The sequence below is a fragment of the Anomaloglossus baeobatrachus genome, assembly GCF_048569485.1.
Source record: "Anomaloglossus baeobatrachus isolate aAnoBae1 chromosome 3 unlocalized genomic scaffold, aAnoBae1.hap1 SUPER_3_unloc_1, whole genome shotgun sequence".
Classification (NCBI taxonomy): Eukaryota; Metazoa; Chordata; class Amphibia; order Anura; family Aromobatidae; genus Anomaloglossus; species Anomaloglossus baeobatrachus.
In genome coordinates, this window is record NW_027441780.1 from 726,616 (window position 1) to 746,954 (window position 20,339).

General features: G+C 50.6%; 1 protein-coding gene across 1 annotated transcript in view; it reads right to left on the reverse strand.

The window, feature by feature from the left end:
• LOC142258701 (uncharacterized) overlaps nt 1-20,339 on the reverse strand; it is a 279,057-nt gene that overhangs the window by 171,782 nt on the left and 86,936 nt on the right. Inside the window, exon 2 of the mRNA XM_075331323.1 lies at nt 10,309-10,368. The gene's annotated coding sequence lies outside the window, so the exon portion shown is untranslated. The remainder of the gene's footprint in view (nt 1-10,308; nt 10,369-20,339) is intronic.

Consider the following 20,339-nt stretch of genomic DNA (forward strand, 5'->3'; position numbering starts at 1 on the left):
TTTTTTGGGTTACATTATCTCACAAGAGGGTCTGGCTATGGATCCTGCGAAGCTCTCTGCTGTCCTGCAATGGTCCGAACCTCATTCCTTGAAGGCGGTGCAACGCTTCTTAGGATTTATAAATTATTACAGGCAGTTCATACCCCATTTTTCTACTTTGGTGGCCCCTTTGGTGGCCTTGACTAAGAAAGGTGCTAATCCCAAAGCCTGGTCTACTGAGACATCTCAGGCTTTTGAGGCAGTAAAAAGACACTTTTCAACTGCTCCCGTTCTTCAAAGACCCGATGAGAGTAAGCCCTTCCTCTTAGAGGTTGATGCCTCTTCAGTGGGTGCTGGTGCGGTCTTGTATCAAAAGAACGGTGCAGGTAGAAAAAGGCCGTGTTTCTTCTTTGCTAAAACCTTTTCACCGGCAGAGAGAAACTATACCATTGGGGATAGGGAACTGCTCGCCTTGAGATTAGCCTTGGAGGAGTGGCGTCACTTGCTGGAAGGAGCGAAACATCCTTTCCAGGTCTATACAGACCATAAGAATCTGACGTACTTACAAACCGCTCAGCGTCTGAATCCTCGCCAAGCCCGCTGGTCCTTGTTTTTCTCCCGCTTTCACTTCTCCATCAACTATTTGTCTGGGAGTAAGAATAACAAGGCAGACGCCCTGTCTCGCTCTATGCTTTCTACCCAGGAAGAGATTGACGAACCTCGTCTTATCCTTCCCTCCAGGGTTTTTCATACGCTCTCCCCTGTGACGTTAGACCAAATCCCACCGGGCAAGACATTTGTTCCGCCTGATCGACAGAATGATATACTGTCATGGGCCCACACCTCAAAGGTGGGTGGGCATTTTGGTATTAGGCGGACACGAGAGTTACTGGAGAGGTGGTATTGGTGGCCACACTTAGCCAGCCACGTCAAGAGATATGTCGGTTCCTGCTACTCGTGTGCTCGCAACCGTCCATTACGGCAGAGACCGGCTGGGCTCTTGCATCCTTTACCAGTGCCAGATAGACCATGGGAGGTGGTAGGCATGGACTTTGTGGGTGATCTTCCATGTTCACAGGGACATAGATTTGTGTGGGTCATTACGGACCATTTCTCCCGGATGGTTCATCTCGTACCGTTATCGAGAATCCCATCTTCCAGGGTACTAGCCAAACTATTCCTCAAGCATGTCTTTAGGCTTCATGGGATGCCAGATCGTATCATTTGTGATAGAGGCCCGCAATTTACTTCCCGTTTCTGGCGAGATCTTTGTAGCCTTCTGCAAATTGAGTTGAATCTCTCTTCGGCATACCATCCGGAGACTAATGGTTTGGTTGAACGTACCAATCAATCTATGATTATATACCTTCGACACTTTGTTGCTGAGAACCACGATAACTGGTCCTCCCTCCTACCCTGGGCAGAATTTGCCCTTAACAATTCGCTGGCTGAGGCCACTGGGCAGACACCGTTCGTACTCAATAATGGGCAACACCCTAGGGTACCGGTACCGTTTCCCGCTGCTGCACCTCCTCCTCTTGTGGCCGACTGGGCAACTAATGCCAGAGAGGTTTGGGATCGGACTCAAGAGTCGATCCAAGCAGCTAAGGACCGTATGAAGACGGTGTCCGATCGGTTTCGTCGCCCGGCTCCTGTCTTTTCTCCAGGGGACTTTGTGTGGCTCTCTGCAAAACACGTGAGACTTAGAGTGAGCTCTGTCAAATTTGCTCCTCGCTTCCTGGGTCCTTATGAGGTTCTTCGACAGGTAAATCCTGTAGTCTATCAATTGAAGTTACCTGTCCATCTTAGGATTCATGACAAATTCCATGTCTCACTGCTAAAGCCGGCTATTTTACCTCACGCTCGTGAAGTGCACTCTCCTGCCTCTGATTCCTCTCGCTCTAGCTATGAGGTACGAGCCATAGTTGGTTCTAAGATGGTTAGAGGGCGCAGGTTCTTCTTGATAGATTGGGAGGGCTATGGCCCGGAACATCGCTCTTGGGAGCCTGAGGAGGCTGTCCATGCTCCCGACTTAGTTGCCGATTATCTGCGTCGCCGGGAGGGGGGCCCTTGAGGGGGAGGTACTGTTACGGTTGCTGCGAGCACTGGAGACTATGTCCAGATTTCTTGCTACTGCACATGTGCGAGCGCTGGAGACTAAGTCCAGATTTCTTGCTACTGCACATGTGCGAGCGCTGGAGACTAAGTCCAGATTTCTTGCTACTGCACATGTGCGAGCGCCAGAGACTAAGTCCAATCTTGGAGCCATTGCACATGTGCGGGTGACATCATCGCTGACACGAGGTCACATGTCTCTGACACCTTCTATGCCGATTGGTCGCTGGTCATGTGCTTGTGACGTCTTGCTCGGTGATAGGCCAGCATGACGTCACTCCTGTCGTTCTGGAAGCGGATTGGCTCTGGTGTCCTCCATCTTGGATGAGGCACAGAGTCTATATAAGACCCTGACACACGCCGCATGGTGCTCAGTCCTCTTGGTTCATGCATATGAGTAGACGCTCTGTGCGCGTTCCTCTAGGCATTCCTCTGTCTATGCTAGGTGAGCGCTACCGGCAGGGTAGCGTTCTTATACCTTACAGCTTCGGCTGCTGTCCGTATCCTTACCTCTTAGGGGAGCGGACATAGGCAGGTGCCTGAGGCACATGGTCTGGCTGGGCCTTGTGATTGTACTCGTAGGTGGACGTTGCCGCTAGGGTAACGTTCCTTATACTGCGTCTGGCAGTTGTTCGTATCCTCGCACACTAGGGGAGCGAACAGAGGTAGGAGCTTTGTGCGGCTTACGCTGCTGTTCGTCTCTTTTGCACCACTAGAAGAGCGGACCTAGGCAGGTGCCATATCTAGTGGTTCGTGTCCTCGCACACTAGTGGAGCGAACGCAGGTAGGAGCTTTGTGCGGCTTACGCTGCTGTTCGTCTCTTTTGCACCACTAGAAGAGCGGACCTAGGTAGGTGCCATTTCGCACACATTGCCTTTGTCTCTGTGATTATTAACAGAGATCATTCCACACACCCTCCAAGTAAGGGAGGAATTGCTTTACTTTCTTATTATATCCTTCTGTGAGTTAACAGAGGTATTGCACTCTGCCATAGTCTGCAGCAAAGTCTTTGCACGGTGGACCCTGACTGTCTGATACTCCTTTCGGTTATTATCAGACAGCCCCCCGTAACACAAACGGGGTAATATATGGGGTTAATACCAGATGTGTAATGTCACCTGGCATCAAGCCCTGGGGTTGGTGAGGTCAGGCGTCTATCAGATACCCGACATCACCAACCCAGTCAGTAATAAAAAAAAATAGACGACAAACACATTTTTATTTGAAAAAACACTCCCCAAAACATTCCATCTTTAACCAATTTATTAGATTGAAAAACAAATCCAGGTCTGCTGTAATCCAAGGGGTTGCCATGACGATCCACACTGTCCCAGTCAATGAAGAGCAGGATGTTCCCCATTGGCTGGGAGAGCAGTGCAGTGACCTGAGCTAACATCAATGGGTCAGCCCAGGTCACTGCAGGGGGGTGACAAGTGCTGCTGTCAGCGAGGTACATTACCTGCGCTGATCTCCAGCACACTGACAGCCCCTGTCACTGAGGTCAATGACCGGCGCCTTCACATCAAGTATCGCGAGAGGTCCGTGACGTCACCGCCAGTGTCAGTCTCGGGTCGGAAGCGATAGGTGATGTGACAAGCGGCGGCCATGGAGGACAGTGACAGCGCTGAGGTCGGGATGGTGGGACTTCATCACCGCAGGTAAGCCGAGCGGGGGGCGGGGGGGGGTGCGTGTGTGAGAGTGTGTGTGTGTGTGCGTGTGTATATGTATGTATACATGCCGCGGGCAGGAGGGGGCGGAGTGAGCTGAGCGGGAAGTGTGGGCTTCCTGCACGTAACTAAGATAAACATCGGGTTACTAACCAAAGCGCTTTGCTTGGATACCCGATGTTTATCTTGGTTACCAGCTTCTGGCAGGCTGCCAGCGATGGCTCCTGCACACTGTAGCTGTAAAAAGCCCTGCTTTTTGCTGCTAGAACCGTTCTCGAACGTATCTAGAACTATCGAGCTTTTGCAAAAAGCTCGAGTTCTAGTTCGATCTCGAACAGCCCCAAAAATCACTCGAGCTTAGAACTGGAGAACCTCGAACCGCAAACCGCGCTCAACTCTACTAATGTTACAATGTTTTAATTTGGTTTGTGCACATGGCCAGTATGTTCAGTTTATAAGGCCTCCTGGGCAAAGTGTCTGTGCTGTGTCGTCGGTACTATACTATCTACATGTTCAGTGCCCTGTAAACCCAAGGAAAGTTTTGTAAGTACGGGTGTTTTTTTTTTTTAATACACATTTTTTGACTTATTAATGAAAATGTTTCCTGTTGCTACATTGAATCACAAGATTACTAAGTACCTCCATCACAAGTAATTCTGATTTTGTTTGATATGAGTAAAGAGAATAAACAATGTTATACCACGTTATATAAATGTGGGGTGATCATATTAAAGATTTAAAATAAACTATGTTATTTAATTTATCGAACTGTTGAATTACACACTTTTTAATATGGGATGTCTATTTGTCTGAGCACATCAATTAGACCCGTAATATATGGCAGGAAATATTCAAAGGAGATGTCAGGTGGTCACATCTCCACAGGGTGGGTGACAGTCACTGCGCCCGCTCCCGCTGCTGCTGTGTGTGCTCTAGACAGACAGTGCAATCTACACAGTGCTTTAGGGATTAGGGACTACTTGTAATTTCAGCCCTTTTCAGGGCTACATTACAACCGTTCATAGGCATTGTTGCTAGGCAGGTCCGTGCCAACGCTGTGCTGGGCTTTAGATAACAGCGTCTGGCTACATCAGCTCAGGCAATTCCTTGCTGCATTTTTTCATTGGCAGGGATAGAAACTGAGGCTTCCTTTGCTGTCCTGCTACCTACAGCACCTCTACATTCTACACAGCTGGTCATTTTTGCTACGCAATTTTTATAGCAAACAGTGCTGACACTTAGTGGCATACTCAAAGTGTCTGGGAAACTAACTTAGTGTTCCTCTGGTGCCACGCAAGGTACACCACCTCTGCATTCTACACACCTGCCCATTTTTGCTACGCAATTTTTATAGCAAACAGTGCTGCCAGTTTTAGGGCCATAGTTGCATTGTCAGGGATAGTCAGTGTTGTTTTTTCAGCTGTCAATAAAGCTAGACCACCTCTGCAATCTACACCACCTCTCCATTTTTGCTACGAAATTTTAAGTGTCCAATCTGGTCACAAACAAAATGAGTGGCAAAAGGCCAGATGCTGGTGGAAAGGGAAACAGGCGTGTTGGAAAGGGAAAAAAAAGTTTGTGTCCGTGGGGGAGGTGGTAAGGCTACAGTAATAACTGCTGAAGAAAGGCCATCGTCAAGCAAAAGTAAGATGTCTACTACTTTCCGTGAACAATCCGATGTGCTCCCTTTTTTTACGGAACAGAACTACTGTAACAAAAGGTATATGATGCACAAAAAAAGAACATGCTTGAATGGATCGCAAGTGCTCCAACAAGTGGCCTCTCCTCCACCTCAACTTCAACATCCAAAAAACAACAGTCCTCTGAGTTGTCACCCCAATCGCACTTGCTTTCTCCCAGCTCTTAAGTCTCCACCCGCCCTGCAGAGTATGGGGTAAAAGAGATGGGTGAGTCTGCAGAGCTGTTCAGTCACACTATAGCCTGGGAATCAGAGGTCTGCTCCCAAGCTACAGTGAGTACAGAAAAGGAAATGGTCTGCAGTGATGCCCAGAAGCTTTGTGAGTCTGATTCAGGCCCTGATGACCATGTTTCTGAGCATAATGTAGACCCTGATTCACAAACTGTAACACCTCTTGGTGGAGACAATGAGGAACATACTGATGATGATGAGACGCAGATACCTGATTGGAATGACAACTTAACTATTCAGTCAGGGCAGGAAGAGGTTACGTCTGAGGGCGAGGGGAGTGCAAACACAACGGTTGATGATGAAGTTCTAGATCCCACTTACTGTCAACCCAGAGTCAGGCACTCGAGGAGGTCAGCAGAGGCGGTGGAAGAGGATGAGACTGACGACGAGGTTAGCTTGCGCCTTCCTGGACAAAGACAGAGTACTGGAAGCACGTCAACAACTGCATCCTCAGCCCCAACTCTGCCTCTGAGCACAAGTCGGGGTGGCTCTGCAGGTCGCATGGGCTCTAATAGTTGCATTGCATGGTCTTTTTTTGACATCGCAAAGGATCACCCAACTCATGTGATCTGTAGGCTGTCGCCAATCTGTAAGTAGAGGACAAAAACTCACTAGTTTGACTACTTCGTCCATGAACCATCACATGAATAACAAGCATAAGTCCCAGTGGGAAGCTCACTGTGCTACAATGTGGCCTAGCAGAGCGGGCCAACCACCGTCTGCCCCTTCAACTGCATCCGCACGCTCTTCATCCTCTATGACTGTGGGGACAGCTGTCACACATGTTTTTCTACGCAGACCTTCCACCTCTTTAACCGCAAGAGGCAGTTTGCTTGGCAGGTCATCATCAGTTGTTTTGGGAGGGGAAACAGGTGCTGTTGTAGAGCTCTCTCAGACATCGAGAGCATCAACTTTGGATGAAGGCAATATCATGTCTCCGCCTGCACTTTCCTCACAGACCAGCAGTTTTCCAGGGACACCCTACTCAACACCATCGCCGCACAGCAGCCAGATCTCGATCCCTTAGATGTGGACAATTAAAAGGCCATTTCCTCCGAGCCATGACAAAGCTAAGAGGTTGACTTTCATCCTCTGCAAGCTGTTGGCTACAGAAATGCTGCCTTTCCGCCTGGTAGACACAGAGGATTTTTGAGACCTTATGTCCATTGCAGTGCCCCAGTACCAGATGCCCAGTCGCCACTACTTCTCCAAGAAAGGTGTGCCTGCGCTACACCAGCATGTCGCATACAACATCACCGCTTCCTTGAGAAATTCTGTGTGTGACAGGGTGCATTTCACCACCGATACTTGGACCAGTAAGCATGGACAGGGGCGTTACATGTCGCTGACTAGGCACTGGGTAACTATGGTGCGAGATGGAGAAGGGTCTGCTGTACAAGTCTTGCCGTCCCCACGACTTGTGCATCATTCCTCTGTATGTGGAAGTTCCTCCACTGCTTCTGCCTCCTCAACCTCGTCTGGGTCCTCCACCTACGCCCCAAGCCTGCCTGGTCAGGCCACCCGCGTTTTAACTGCGCACAAGGAATCCCGCACACCTCCTTACTATGCTGGCAGCAGAGCTCAACGGCATCAGGCGGCCGAGGAGTTGTGGTCAGCTCTGGAGAGCGAGTTTAGTAAATGGTTGTCTCCACTCAACCTGCAGCCAGGGAAGGCCGTGTGCGACAATGCTGCAAACCTGGCTGCGGCCCTACGCCGGGACAAGGTGACACGTGCCTTGTATGGCTCACGTGTTGAACCTTGTTGTCCAGCAATTTTTAACCCACTATCCCAGCCTAGATGGGCTTCTGCACAGGGCACGGTCACTCTCTGCTCACTTCCGCCATTCAACCGGCGCAGCTGACCGACTTGCATCGCTCCAGAAGTCTTTTGGCTTGCTGGTTCATTGCCTGAAATGCGATGTGACGACACGCTGGAATTCAACTCTCCACATGTTGCAGCGACTGTGGCAGCACCGCCGAGCCCTGGTGCAATACGTTACGATGTATAGCCTGGGCCAATGAGATGCAGAGGTGGGGCAGATCACATTGATGGAGTGGTCTCAGATCAAGGATCTATGCACCCTTCTGCACAGTTTCGACATGGTGACAAATATGTTTAGCGCTGACAATGCGATTATCAGCATGACAATTCCAGTCATTTACATGCTGGAGCACACTCTAACCACTATTCGGAGTCGGGGGTGGGACAAGAGGAAGGGGAGGAAGTACAGGAGGATTCATAAGCGCAAGGGATACCAACATCTACAAGGTCCAGACGTTCAGCATCACCAAGGCAGCAGGCATGGGACGGTGGGGGAGAGGGATTAACAAGGGCGCATGGTAGCAGCCAAAATGTTGAGGAAGGTGCAGGAGACCAGGAAGAAATGGAGGACGAACTCTCGATGGACATGGAAGACTCAGCAGATGAGGGAGACCTTGGTCAAATTTCGGTTGAACGAGGTTGGGGGGAGATGTCAGAGGAAGGAAGCACGGTTATCACCTCAACGCCACAAATACAGCAAGGACTTGGTCCACATGGATGCGCAAGACACATGAGCACCTTCTTGCTGCACTATCTACAACATGACCCTCGGATTGTCCAAGTTAGAAGTAATGATGACTACTGGGTTGCCACACTCTTAGATCCCCGGTACAAGTCCAAATTTGGTGAAACAATTCCTGCCATAGAAAGGGACGCACGTATGCAGGAGTATCAGCAGAAGCTGTTACTCAGTCTTAGCTCGGATTTTCCACCAAACACCAGTGGTGTACGGAGTGAATCTCCCAGTTGTAACTTGCCAAGCATGGGACTGTCTCGTCCCTATCAGTCAAACCACACCAGCAACACCGTATCTGGTGCTGGTAACAGCAATTTTATGGAATAGTTTCATAATTTTTTTAGGCCATCCAATGAAAGGTCACAAGAGACAAGTAGTCTGACACATAGTCAACGGCTGGAGAGGAGGATACAGGAGTATCTCCTAATGAACATCGATGCCATGACTTTGTAACTGGAGCCTTGCTCATTTTGGGCTTCAAATCTTGAAAAATGGCCTGAGCTCGCCACTTACGCCTTGGAGATCTTGACGTGTCCCACAGCCAGCGTTGTCTCGGAACGTGTCTTCAGTGCTGCTGGGTGTGTGCTGACAGATAAGCGCACGCGTCTGTCCAATGACAATGTGGACAGACTAACGTTCATCAAGATGAACAAGTCATGAATCCGCAAGGACTTTACTACCCCTGTGTCATCCTGGGGAGAGTAAAGGCTGGCGTATTTTTGAATGTGCTTGATGCAAATCAACATGTCCAGTTTGCAACTGGGGGACAACTGATGCCACTGAAGTGGTGTATATGGCCCAATTTTTTTTAAAAAAGGGAGACTCTGCTTGGAGTCCCTTTGCTGTGTTTTTAAAAATGAACCAAGATGAACAAGTCATGGTTCAGCAAGGACTTTGCTACCTACCCCGGTGTCATCCTGGGGACACTTAAGGCTGGCGTATTTTTGAATGTGCTTGATGCATATCAACATGTCCAGTTTGCAACTGGGGCACAAGTGATGCCACTGAAGTGGTGTGTGTGGCCCAATTTTTGGAATAAAAAGAGACTCTGCTTGGAGTCCTGTTGCTGTGTTTTTAACAATGAGCCAAGATGAACAAGTCATGGTTCAGCAAGGACTTTGCTACCTACCCCGGTGTCATCCTGGGGACAGTTAAGGCTGGCGTATTTTTGAATGTGCTTGATGCAAATCAACATGTCCAGTTTGCAATTGGGGGACAAGTGAGGCCACTGAAGGGGTGTGTGTGTGGCCCAATTTTTGGAAAAAAGGGAGACTCTGCTTGGAGTCCCCTTGCTGTGTTTTACATGATTTTAGAAGGGGATGACATGCTTATATCTGTGTCTCCTCCTCTTTTTACTCGTCCAGCTCTTTTGTTTTCGCATGAGTATATGTCCTTGTCACTTTTCCATGTGTTTGTGGTGTCTTGGGAGTTGTTTATCACCTTTTGGACACCTTTGAAGGTGTTTTCTATGTGTTTTTATGTGTTTGTGTTTGCCTGCCATTGTTTTTAATGGGGTTTGAGTGGTTCGTCGAACAGTTTGTCGAACAGGGCCTCCGTTTGACGAATCGAACTCGAACGCCAGGGGGGTGGCTCATCTCTAGGGCTGAGCACCGCACGTACCTGAGCACAGAGATGCTGGCGCATTGGTCAGCTTACATAAAGCATCCAAACTCTTTTTTTTTGGAAAGTCGGCATTTGGCTCGAAAAAAAACGAACATTGAACATCGGGTTCGCTCATCTCTAGTCTTGAGATCCTCTGCTCGCTGATATAATACACTGGGCTCTGTATTGTGATTATTTGTCCATCAGTGTAGACCTCGTATGTGCACACACCGCTTCATAGACTCCGGCTAGTGCGAGCACGACCATGCTCCGGTGCTCGGTACTCGGTACAAGCATTTTGACGTTCGGACGGGATCGACTTGTTTACCAAGTATAGTGGAAGTCAATAGATATATAATAGATAGATATATAGATAGACAGATAATAGTGATAAATAGATAATAGATAGATATGTGATAGATAATACAGACAGATAATAGATAGATCACTGCACTGACCCTTTCTCCTGTGTTCTGCGCTGATCTTCGGCCTCGTCCTCACGGATTTATACCAGCTGTCTGATAGATAAATTAGATGGAGAGTTAATAGTGATAGATTTGGATAGAAAATAGACAGATAATTAGATAATAGTTAATAGAGATAGACAGATCGATAGATAATAGATGGATATGTGATAGATAACACAGATACATAGATGATAGATAGTAGAAAGATGGATAGAAATATAAAATATAATATAGTATATATTTATTCATTGATATGGCACTATTAATTCCATAGCGCTTTACATACATTGGCAACACTGTCCCCATTGGGGCTCACAATCTAAATTCCCTATTAGTATGTCTTTGGAGTCTGGGAAGAAACCGGAGTACCCTGAGGAAACCCACACAAACACGGGGAGAACATACAAACTCATTGCAGATGTTGCAGTCAGACGCACCCCCAGCCTGTGTAACAGTGTGTCTGACTGCAACCAGAGGCGCTGTGTGTGTGTCTCTATTGCTGTAAAAATATAAAAATAAATAAAAATATTGGTGTAGCATCTCCCCGTATTATGAAACCCAGCACAGATAAATCATACAGCTACAGGCTGCAGCCCCCAGCCATATCCTTACCTTGGCTGTGTATCAAAAAATAAGAACCGCATGCAGCTCTTTTAAAATTATATAATTTTAAAAAAACTGCGTGCACCCCCCCTCATTTTTGATACCCGTCCATGATAAAGCTAGCAGCTGGAGCTGGTATTCTCAAACTGGGGAGACTCATGGTTATTGGGCCCCCTCGGCCTAAATATAGCCTGTAGCCACTGCTGGAATTGCTGCATGCATTAGATGCTCTAGTCCCAGCACTTTACCCATCTCATCCTGATTGCCGTAGTGCGGTGACAATTAAGGTAATAAGGGGTTAATGGCAGCACAGAGCTGCCAATAAGCCCAATATTACTAATGGGGAGGTGTTTATGAGACCTCTCATTAATAATATGTAGGTGAAAATAAACACAAACACCAAAAAAATCCTTTATCTGAAATAAAATACAAAAAAGCACCCCTTTATTAACCCCCAAAACATCCAGGACCGTCGTGATCCACAAAGTCCCACGACGATTGCATCTCTGCTCCATCTGAAATCACAGCGTGTGGCTATAGAACATGGCTTCAGGCTGGAGTCACTTGCGTATGACTCGCACGAGTGCAATGTGAGAAAATTTCACATTGGCCTCAAAACAAAGTTAATGAATGAGGCAGCTCCGATCTGCGTTTTTTTCTCAGCTCCAATCGGACTGAGTAAAAAAAATAAAAATAAATCCCAGAATGCTGCAACTGCACAGGTATCTCGTGTGAGACTCGCCAATGCAAATCTGTGGGTGCGAGAAAAAAAAACAATGTCACACGGACCATCCTAGTGACATCTGTTTTTATGGATACAATTCTATCATGTAGCAGAAAACACTGCCCTGTGCGCACTAGAAAATGGAATTTTCTTAAGAAAATTCAGCACCTTCTGAAAGATTACCGCACCTGCGGGAAAAAAACGCAGCAAACCGCACCCGAAAACCGCATGCAGTTTTACCGCGGTTTGGCTGCGAATTTTCCGCAGGTTGTTCCTTGTGGTTTTTTACCATTACCTATGGCAAAAACCGCAGATACCTGGGGAAAAGGACTCATATAGTAGCTATGTGTGTGTCATGTATATGGTGTAATTTATGCAGGGGCACAACGACCAGGCCTGTGAGTGATGGGGCCATTACTATTTCCTCGGATGCAGGTTAAACAGCATTGAGGAGCAGATGGGCACTGGCTCCCTGTTCCGCACTTGCTCTGCAGCTGTGGGCCCCTGATAGGCGTAATGACATCAGGGGGAGCCTGTGTATGACATTCCCTCTCTCCTATTATTCTGGCATTTGGAAAATAGAAATAATTTTGGTTCCTAAACGACCTAAAACGGGAAAGATTTATTCTGATTTCATGTCATATAGTGAGAAAAACCTGCAGATGTGTCTGTATAGAGAGCGGAGGGAAAAACCTGCAGATGTGTCTGTATAGAGAGCAGAGGGAAAAACCTGCAGATGTGTCTGTATAGAGAGCGGAGGGAAAAACCTGCAGATGTGTCTGTATAGATAGTGGTTGGAAACTTCTGGTGTGAACTGTATGAGGGAGTTGTGGAGTTGGAATCAGTGAAATTGAGCAGTCGGAGGTTTTTCTTAGCGACTCCTCAGCCCTGGTGTGGAGGGTGCTGTGGAGGAGTCGCTGTGGAGGTATCATACACTGCTTGTGGGACACTTCTGTTTGCATTATACATTATGGGAGAAATGAAAGGGGAATCAATGGGCTTCATTAGGAGGAAAATGACTTTGTAAGGGCTGTAAAGTTGTGAGAGAGGTTCTTATATGACCCAGTTGAATATTAATTACATTTTTATTTTTTGGGGGAGGGGGGGAGTACCAATTAGAACTTCCGCTATGGGGTCCCATGATTTCTATGTACACCTTTGTCCACCCTCTTAAAGGGGTTATCCGGCTTATTTCGCCTTTTTTTGTAATTACACTATTGGGCTACATTAGGGCAGGTAAGTAGACAGTAACTACCTACCTGCCCTGCTGTCCGCCCCTCTCACCCGGCTCAGAGCGGTCATGTAACGGCTCCTGTCGTGATTTTGCTGCTTCCTGTGATGTCAGGATAACAAGTGCAGGAGCTTATGTTCTGCCTTGTCGACGGGCATCACAGCTGACATCATGTAGGCGCCCTGCTGGGCAGGTACAGTGCGTGGAGTCCCCGTCCCCCGTCCCCCCGTCCCCCCCTTCCCCGCCCCCTTCCCACATTCCGTACTCTCCCCTTCCACTGCTGTGGGGCCCGTGAGCTCGGGGGAGGGTCCTGGCGGCGGCTACCGTGCGGTCACCTCCAGCACCGGGTCCCCTGCTCAGGATTGCACGTTCAAATGTATCAGCATCACAAATGTTAATACATTTGAAAGCACAGATGACAGGCAGCACCTCGCTGCTTCTTATCACTGTCCCGCTGTCTGCTCTGACAGTTCAGGACAGCGGTGACGTCACTAATGTGCTAATATGTCCAGAGCACAGACAGCGGGCGAACGAGGAGCAGCGGCGGGGACCGAGGAGAAGTGTGTATTCCCTACACGGTGGGGATGCAGAGCGTCATGTGGGGGGGGGGTGCAGAGCCCGATGTGTGGGGAGGGGTGCAGAGCAGGATGTGTGGGGAGGGGTGCAGGGCCCGATGTGTGTGTGTGTGGGGTGCAGGGCCCGATGTGTGTGTGTGTGGGGGGTGCAGGGCCCGATGTGTGTGTGTGTGGGGGGGTGCAGAGCCCGATGTGTGTGGGGGGGTGCAGAGCCTGATGTGTGTTTGTGTGTGTGTGGGGGGGGGTGCAGAGCCCGATGTGTGTGTGGGGGGGGGTGCAGAGCCCGATGTGTGTGTGGGGGGGGCGTGCAGAGCCCGAAGTGTGTGTGTGTGGGGGCGTGCAGAGCCCAAAGTGTGTGTGTGTGTGTGTGTGGGGGGGGCGTGCAGAGCCCGAAGTGTGTGTGTGGGGGCGTGCAGAGCCCGAAGTGTGTGTGTGTGTGGTGCAGAGCCCGATGTGTGTGTGTGTGTGTGTGTGTGGGGGGGTCACAACAGATTACCCCGCGGTCACAACAGATCTGAAGAAGCGAGGGCGCATGCGCCGCCCTCTCATGCATCATAATACTGTGGGCTTCAGAAACATGGCGCCGGAGATAAGCGCATAGCGCATAGCGCTAAACTCCGATGCCGTGTTACTGAAGATTAGAAATGTACATACGGCCAGTGAGAGGGAGGAACAGGCGGCGGGGGGGGGGGGCGGGGATACACGTGCATAACCCGCCTGGACACTAGCAGCGAGATGCACACGTCAATCAAAAAGTGCATGAATTTTCAAATTTATAAAGTTGGATTTCACAGCCTAAACACCCGAGCTGCCCACTAATGGTATGTACACACTGTGCCTGATAGTGCCAGTACTGGCTGCACCTTATATAGGAAAATGCGGATGTTTGGTTCCCTTTAAAGTAAAATCTCCTTCCCCTCCTCTACCGTCACTCTCCTGTCCAGCACCAGTTGTTCCAGTCACTGTCACTCTTATTGTATTAAACGGTTTTTCTACTGTTTTTAAAAATTATTACTAAAGGAGCCCTGCTAAAATTGAAATGGGTGACTTTCCACCAACAGATCCCATCCCATGTGGTCTCTTGCCCCCTGCAGATCCCATCCCATGTGGTCTCTTGCCCCCTGCAGATCCCATCCCATGTGGTCTCTTGCCCCCTGCAGATCCCATCCCATGTAGTCTCTCCCCCCCTGCAGATTCCATCCCATGTGGTCTCTCCCCACCTGCAGATTCCATCCCATGTGGTCTCTCTCCCCCCTGCAGATTCCATCCCATTATGACCTTTTTCCCTCAGCAGATCCCATCCCATTATGGCCTCTTTTCCCCTGCAGATCCCATCCCATTATGGCCCCTTTCCCCCTGCAGATCCCATCCCATTATGGCCTCTTTCCCCCTGCAGATTCCATCCCATTATGGCCTCTTTCCCCTGCAGATCCCATCCCATTATGGCCCCTTTCCCCCTGCAGATCCCATTATGGCCCCTTTCCCCCTGCAGATCCCATCCCATTATGGCCCCTTTCCCTCTGCAGATCCCATTATGGCCCCTTTCCCCCTGCAGATCCCATCCCATTATGGCCCCTTTCCCCCTGCAGAACACATCCCATTATGGCCCATTTCCCCCTGCAGATCCCATCCCATTATGGCCCCTTTCCCCCTGCAGATCCCATCCCATTATGGTCTCTTTCCCCCTGCAGATTCCATCCCATTATGGCCCCTTTCCCCCTGCAGAACCCATCCCATTATGGCCCCTTTCCCCCTGCAGATCCCATCCCATTATGGCCCCTTTCCCACTGCAGATCCCATCCCATTATGGCCCCTTTCCCCCTGCAGAACCCATCCCATTATGACCTCTTTCCCCCTGCAGATCCCATCCCATTATGGCCGCTTTCCCCCTGCAGAACCCATCCCATTATGGCCCCTTTCCCCCTGCAGATCCCATCCCATTATGGCCCCTTTTACCCTGCAGATCCTATCCCATTATGGCCTCTTTCCCCCTGCAGATACCATCCCATTATGGCCTCTTTCCCCCTGCAGATCCCATCCCATTATGGCCTCTTTCCCCCTACAGATCCCATCCCATTATGGCCCCTTTCCCCCTGCAGATCCCATCCCATTATGGCCCCTTTCCCCCTGCAGATCCCATCCCTTTATGGCCCTTTTCCCCCGCCAGATCCCATTCCATTAAGGCCCCTTTTCCCCTGCAGGTCCCGTCCCATTATGGCCTCTTTTCCCCTGCAGATCCCTTCCCATTATGGCCTCTTTCCCCCTGCAGATCCCATCCCATTATGGCCTCTTTCCCCCTGCAGATACAATCCCATTATGGCCTCTTTCCCTCTACAGATCCCATCCCATTATGGCCCCTTTCCCCCTGCAGATTCCATCCCATTATGGCCCCTTCCCCCTGCAGATCCCATCCCATTATGGCCCCTTTCCCCCTGCAGATCCCATCCCATTATGGCCCCTTTCCCCCTGAAGATCCCATCCCATTATGGCCCCTTTCCCCCTGCAGATCCCATCTCATTATGACCCCTTTCCCCCTGCAGATCCCATCCTATTATGGCCTCTTTCCCCCTGCAGATCCCATCCCATTATGGCCTCTTTACCCCTGCAGATCCCATCCCATTATGGCCTCTTTCCTCCTGCAGATCCCATCCCATTATGGCCCCTTTCCCCCTGCAGATCCCATCCCATTATGGCCCCTTTCCCCTTGCAGATCCCATCCCATTATGGCCCCTTTCCCCTTGCAGATCCCATCCCATTATGGCCCCTTTCTCCATGCAAATACCATCCTATTATGGCCTCCTCTCCCCATAGAGCCACATATAGCTCCCATCTTATGCGGCCCCTCTCCCTGCATCTTCGGCTCACTGAGCGCTTACCTGCTCCAAGCAGCGGCGGCCTCTCCTGTGTCTCCCGTCCTCCGCGGCACTCTGCACACTGACGCTGACAGACGGCAGGAGGAGGAGCTACCTCCTCTCACTGCCGTGACCTGTCTGCAGGGTCATTGCGTCGCTGCACGCCGGGTCAGGGAGCAGACAGGCTGCACTGAACCAGAAAGTGCGGCGCGGAGGTACGGGGATTCATTTGTGCTAGAGTCTTAAAGAGACACTAGCACAAATGAATACAGGGAACCGGATCGCTGGAGCTGTTTCTTGCCGATTCTGGTAACTGGCTGCTATTTTAACAACCAGTTCGACAGAACCGGCTGAATCCCACCCTTGCACTACGCCAAAGTATTTCTGTGACGCCCTGGACTAGCCAGGGGTCACAGAGTTTCCACACACTACACCAGGGGTCAAAACAGGGGGGGTCAAAGGGGTCAGAACAGCCGACCACAAAACCTGAGTCACCCCCCTCAGTGTCAGATGTCCACACCAGGTGGGGCGGAGCCAGGCAGTTAGACCCGCCCACCAAGGAGCTATGATGGCCTGAGGCGGGAAAACAGCAGTCACAACGGTCTGTGACAGGAGAGTGAAGGGAGAGGAAGCAGTGGAGAAGGGAAAGTGACAGAACTGACAGGGGTTCGGGTTGGAGCCCGGACGCCCTATTGACCAGGAGGCAGACGGTGGTGGCCGTCTGCAGGAGACCGGGAAGACGACCGATGGAACCGTAAGGGACCGGGACAGGGTAGTGGCCCGCCGGAACCGAACCGGGGAGCCAACTGGATACCGGAGCACTAGGCAGGGTACTCAGACCCCGACTAGGCTAGTAGCCAACCTTTTAGTCAAATCTACTGATTGCGGCCCGGACCTCATGCCCACACAAGACCTGACTGAAGACAACAGCCCCACAATTCGGAATATAGAGCTACCGCCACAGCTAGAGATCCAAAGGGCCAGCGTCTGCAGGCAAATGGGTTCCTCAGCACATACACCGCTGGGGAGCGAACTACCGTCGCTGAAGCGTAGGCAGTTATTCACACACAAACTGGTGCAGGAGAAAGACGGCAACCATCAGCCCTGAGAAAGGGGAACACCGTAGCCGGCTGCGGGCACCGTCCACCATCTTGTTCTGGTTTACCAAAGACTCCGGTGTGTCTGTCAGGGTGAGTACACCAGTGCCCTCGGGCTGAGCGCCGCACCGCACCTACACTGCCCAGCGCAAGCATAGTGGCTGCATCCAGCATCAGCGATCTCACCCCTCGGGCCCCGGGACAACCAACCCCCTACCCACGAAGGGGTTAACATCAAAAGCTGCGCAACACCGTCCCTGGGAGCCTAGTCAACAGCAGCGGTGGTGTCCATCTACATTCACCACGACCCGTGGGTGGCGTCACGAACTCTAAACAAAAACCACCCCTCCAAACGTACATTTCCCCCCCTTTTTATTGGAGGCAACGGGATCCCCCTGCCCCCGGGTCCGTGAGAGGCTCAAGCCACCGTACCGTACCCCCGATGAGCACGGATCCGAGCAGCTCGGCGGTCGCAGCCGAGCCCCTGGTAGCGGCGCAAGGAGGGAGGAAAATCCTGGGGTGTCTCAACCTGGCGTCACGAACAGGATTGAACCCATCCACTTACCTGTGGAAGTGCGCCTTGAGTTGCCGTCAGCGGAGCCATCTTGTCACTGTCCCGTTGGCGTGAAGTTTCCCACCAGTGCAGCCGTCCTCGCGAGAGTTGAAGCCCCGCCCCCTGGGAACAGAGCGATGCCGAGGAAAGCAAGTGAAGTGCCGGCGAAAAACCAAGGGGGAGGGGCAGGTGAAGCGCTGCCTCATGTGACCGAGTGGATAAAGGGCAGGGACTCCAGGACTTTGCCATCCATCTGGTTCCTGGAAGCACAAGCCGCAACATGTCCGCTCCGTCCGGCAACCCCGAGATCCCGGAACCCGCGCCAGGAACAGCGGCGTGGCTGAAGGCCCAGATAATAAGGCTGGTATTCTCAGGAAGGGGAGCCCCACGTTATGTGGAGTCCCCCAGCCTAACAATACCAGCCAGCGGCCACCCGGAATTGCCTCATCCATTAGATGTGACAGTCCCAGGACTCTACCTGGCTCATCCTGAATTGCCCTGGTGCGGTGGCAATCGAGGTAATAAGGAGTTAACGGCAGCAGCCCATAGCTGCCACTAAGTCCTAAGTTAATCATGGCAGGCGTCTCCCCGAGATACCTTCCATGATTAACCTGTAAGTTAAAGAAAATAAACACACACAACGAAAAATCCTTTATTTGACATAAAAGGCAAAAAACCCCTCTTGCACCACTTTATTAAACCCCCAAATACCCCTCCATGTCCGACGTAATCCACAGAGGTCCCACAACACTTTCAGCTCTGCTACATGAAGTTGACAGGAGCGGCCACAGACCACAACCGCTCTCTATCAGCTCCACGCAGCAACTGACGTGAGCCGCGCGATCAGCTGGGCCCTAATTCAGGTGACCCGTGGACACAGCTCTCGGGTGGAGGACTGCAGCTGTGGCCGCGGGTCACCTGAGTGAAGGCACAGCTGATCGCGCGGCTCACTGCGGTCACTCAGGGGATTTGCGGTTTCCTCTCTCTCTCCTCCCGACCGCAAATCTCCTTTTCCCGACAAAATATTAAAAAAAAACCCAAAAAAAACCCCACGCAAAACGTTCTTTTACAGGATTCCGTTACTTTATTAGCTCACTATTTGCAACGCATCCGTCAAATGCGTCACACAACGCACTGTGACGGATGCCTCACAACGCAAGTGTGAAAGCAGCCCAATGTGTGCGGGGAGCGGAGTGCGGGGTGGGTGGAGCCGAGCGGGCCCATGGCGCTGAGGACGTCAGTGCCGGGGACTGCATGGCTGGGGACAGGTGTGTGTGTTCAGTGTATACATGCGGCGTGCGGGGGGGGGGAGCCGAGCGGGGAAGTGTCAGGCATCGTCCTGTCGGCCCGTAGTTCGGCCTGTTCAGTTAGGCACACGTATCCAGGGTAAATGTCGGGTAACTAAGCAAAGCGCTTTGCTTGGTTACCTGATATTTACTTTGGTTACCAGCGTACACCACTTAGCGCTGGCTCCTTGCACACGTAGCCAGGGTAAATATCGGGTAACTAAGCAAAGCGCTTTGCTTAGTAACCCGATGTGTACCCTGGTTACGTGTGCAGGGAGCCTTAGCTGAGCCGTCTCAGGCTCTTTAGCGCACGCGCTGTGGCAACGGTTGTCACTGTAATGACGTCATTTTGTAGCAAGACTGACAGACAGAATAAGGCAATTATATATATAGATGTATTTCTATAGGGTAAAATTCCATTTTGACTTTTACTTTACGCCCTCCAGTCCCAGCCGCGACAGTGACATTTTTGAATAGTGGGTGGAGCCTCACAGGGAGAAGTGTAAGGCTGTGTGCACACAGTGCGGTTTTTTGTTTCAGATTTGGTGCAGTGTGTAGCACAAATCTGCATGTATTTCTTTATGCCAGCTATGCAAAACAAGGAAGCCGCGGAGACACCATCACGTGTTTCTCAACGCTGGCAGGAAACTAGCCAGGTCTTCCACCGGGAAGGAACAACCACGGGAAGGGCAGTCTCCAGTCAAGGAAACCACCTATGTCAAAACATGGTATCCATCCACAGACAGCTGTTTCGGGGTATTTGCCCCTCATCAGTGTGGAGTAGGAAACTGGCTAGTGGGAGCAATGCTTAGGTGCCAGCTATGGCAGCAAAGTCAATGTAAATGCTGTTGTGCTGAGCGCACATTTTGGGTTTTTTGCAGATGTGGTGCAGAAAATAATCTACAGCATGTGAATTGTCACCCCCTGAAGAAGACGGCAACGAAACGTGCGCGCGTCGGGGTGGGTGTCACGCTACCTCTCTGGAAATAGTGCTCCACAACCTGTTTAGGTAAATACCTCATTATTATGTATACTTTTTGGTGCCGATTCTGACACCTTTATATATTTATATATCTCCCCGGATGAATTGCCCACTGGTTG